Source organism: Dipodomys spectabilis, unplaced genomic scaffold, assembly GCF_019054845.1.
Source record: "Dipodomys spectabilis isolate Male_0828 unplaced genomic scaffold, ASM1905484v1 ptg000193l, whole genome shotgun sequence".
In the NCBI taxonomy this organism is placed as follows: domain Eukaryota; kingdom Metazoa; phylum Chordata; class Mammalia; order Rodentia; family Heteromyidae; genus Dipodomys; species Dipodomys spectabilis.
Window position 1 is genome coordinate 3,316,880 of NW_024870870.1, and position 3,039 is coordinate 3,319,918.

The window sequence follows — 3,039 nt, forward strand, 5'->3', positions numbered from 1 at the left end:
AAAAATAGCTAAAGCCAAGCCAGGCGCAGGTGGATCATGTCTGTAATCTTAGCCACGCAGGAGGCTGAAATCTGAAGATCACAGATCAAAGCCAGGCCAAGCAGCCCAGTGAGAGTCATATCTCCAATAAAACACTAGAAAACCAGAAGTGGTACTGTGGCTCAAACAGTAGAGCCTTCACCTTGGGCTGAAGAACTCAGGGACAACACCCAGGCACAGAGTTCAAGTTACATAACCAACAAAAGAAAAATGAGGACTGGGAAGGTGGTCAGTGGTAGAGTGCTTGCCTTGCATGCCTGAGGCCCTGGGTTCGATTCCTCAGCACCACATAAGCAAAAAGAAAAAAGCCAGAAGTGGCGCTGTGGCTCAAGTGAAGAGTTGAGGGACAGTGCCCAGGCCTAGAGTTCAGGCCCCACGACTGGACCCCCCCCAAAAAAAAAAGAAAGAAAGAAAGAAAAATAACTAAAGCCAAAAAAAGCAGGTGTATGGCTCATCTGGTAAAGTACCTACCTAAAATGCATGAGGCCCTGAGTTTAAGTTCTAGGATAGAAAGGGGGAAAGGATGTGAAGGAATAGAAGGAAGAAAAGAAGGAAGGGAGGAATTATTCTGTATATTGTACTTGCCTAGCTATTTCATTAAGGTGGCTTCTCATTCCTTCTTTTTTTTTTTTGGTCGGTTGTGGGGCTTGAACTCAGGTCCTGGATCCTGTCCCTGATCTTTTGTGCTCAAGGATAGTGCTCTAACACTTTGAGTTACATTGTCACTTACGGTTTTCAGTGGTTAATTGGAAATAAGAATCTCATAGATTTTCCTTCCTAGGCTGGTGTTGAACCTTGATCCTCAGATCTCAGCCTTCTAACTAGCTAGAATTACAGGTATGAGCCATTGGCTCTGGTCACTCATTTGTTTTCTTTCTTTTTATTTGTAAGTCATGGGACTTGAACTCTGGGTACTGTCCCTGAGCTCTTCAGCTCAAGTGAAGTGCTCTACCACTTGAGCCAGAGCCCACTTCTGGTTTTCTGGTGGTTAATTGAGGATAAGAATCTCATGAGCTTTCCTATATGGGCTGGCTTTGAACTGCAATCCTCAGATCTCACGATTACATGTGTAAGCTACCTGCACCCAACTTCCTCATTTATTTTCTCATGGTGAGTTCAAGCTGATTTCTCTACTCCTTGTAGTTCCTAGCAACTACAAAGTAGTCCTAGAGGTACCTCATCGTTTATAGTAGTCCTTAGGACCAAGTGACTGCTGAGTGCAGGAAAGCAGATGAGGCCAATATAAAATACAATGCTATCTATCTATCTATCTATCTATCTATCTATCTATCTATCTATCTATCTATCTATCTATCTATCTATCTATCTATCTATCTGTCTGTCTATCCAGTGGAGAGAACTAACACAGTCCCCCACTACCACAAATTATACAGTCGAATTTCCCACATTTGGGGAAATGTCAGGGGTCAGCACATCTGAAGTGCAATAGATAAGCCTGGCCCTGGAAAACCATCTTCATGATCATAGTATCTCCCCTGCCAGGTAAGTAACAAGTGCCAGGTAAGTAACAAGGCTGACTTGGTATTTAAAAAACCAACAAACACATGAGAGTAGTTCACATTTGTAATCCTAGCTACTCAGAATGCTGAAATCTGAGGATTAAGCTTTAAATACTAGATAAATTTTGCTGAATTTTTATTAAAGCTCCTTTGGTGTTTTTAATTGAAGGTTTTATTTATTTTCTTATTTTACTGTTTCTTACTGTGACTACCAAAAAGCTGAGTGACTTCCGTGGCTTGTATTCCTGGATTACTTTGGAGGTGCTCTAAGACTTCATCAGAGGCCAGACTTGTTCTACTCAGTGGAGTAGCCAGCCACAAAGTTGTAAGTGACAATACTTACAGTAAGCAAAATTACATAAAATTAAAAATTCAGACACACATTTACACTAGCCATATTTCAAATAAAAATAGAATTCAAGTTTCAGTGAATGTTAGTAAAGTTATAATGCATTCATTTTATCTGTGTCCCCTGTCACACTGCCACAGAAGAATGGAATACTTAGGGCATATCATGTGACTCCCAAGGCCTGGATGTACTTACTCTGTTCCTTTACAGAAAATGTTTGCCTGACCATGTACCCTAGTGAATATCATTTATTATGCAGAGCTACCCTCTTTTCTATATGCAGTTATTTCTCCCTCTCCTTTTCTCCCTCCCTCTCTCTTCCCTCACCCAATCCCTCCCTTTCCTTGTTTTAGGGATCAAAACTCATGCATGGTAAGTTGCTAAGCTGAATCTCAGCCCTGTGTATGATTTTGTGTTTGGTGAGAGGGTACTTTTTCAGGGCTTGAACTTTGGCCCTGGACACTATCTCAACTTTCTTCCTCCCTCCCTCCCTCCCTTCCTTCCTCCCTTCCTTTCTTCCTTCCTTCCTTCCTTTCTTTCTTTCTTTCTTTCTTTCTTTCTTTCTTTCTTTCTTTCTTTCTTTCTTTCTTTCTTTCTTTCTTTCTTTCTTTCTTTCTTTCTTTCTTTCTTTCTTTCTTTCTTTCTTTCTTTCTTTCTTTCTTTCTTTCTTTCTTTCTTTCTCTCTTTCATTTTGTCAGTAATGGGGCCTGAACTCTGAAATCTGGGCCTGGTCACTGTCCCTCAGCTCTTTAGATGAAGGATAGTGCTTTACCATTTGAGCCACAGCACCACTTCTGGCTTTTTCCGACTTATGTGGTGATGAGTAATGGAACTCAGGGCCTTATGCATGCAAGACAATCACTCTACCCCTAAGCAACCTTCCCAGCCCTCATTTTATTTTAAAAATAAAATTCAAAACATGCCTTTTATGAATCCTCATTCAATTTATTGAAACATAGTATATATTCTTTAAGCTGTTTTTAAAATATTTTTAGTGTAAAAATATTGTACAGAAGGTTTACAGTTACATGAGTAAAGTAGTGGGCACATTTCCTAGTGAGCATTGTCACCTCCTCCTTTCTTTTTCCCCAAACATCCCTTCCCTCCCCACCTTCCCAACACCTCCCATCC

General features: G+C 40.7%; 1 non-coding gene across 1 annotated transcript; it reads right to left on the reverse strand.

Moving 5' to 3' along the window:
- Positions 1–1,387: 1,387 nt before the first annotated feature.
- On the reverse strand, positions 1,388–1,550 carry LOC122121714. Its single transcript, XR_006150026.1, has one exon. It is a non-coding gene; the product is annotated as a U1 spliceosomal RNA (small nuclear RNA).
- Between the last annotated feature and the right edge of the window lie 1,489 nt (positions 1,551–3,039).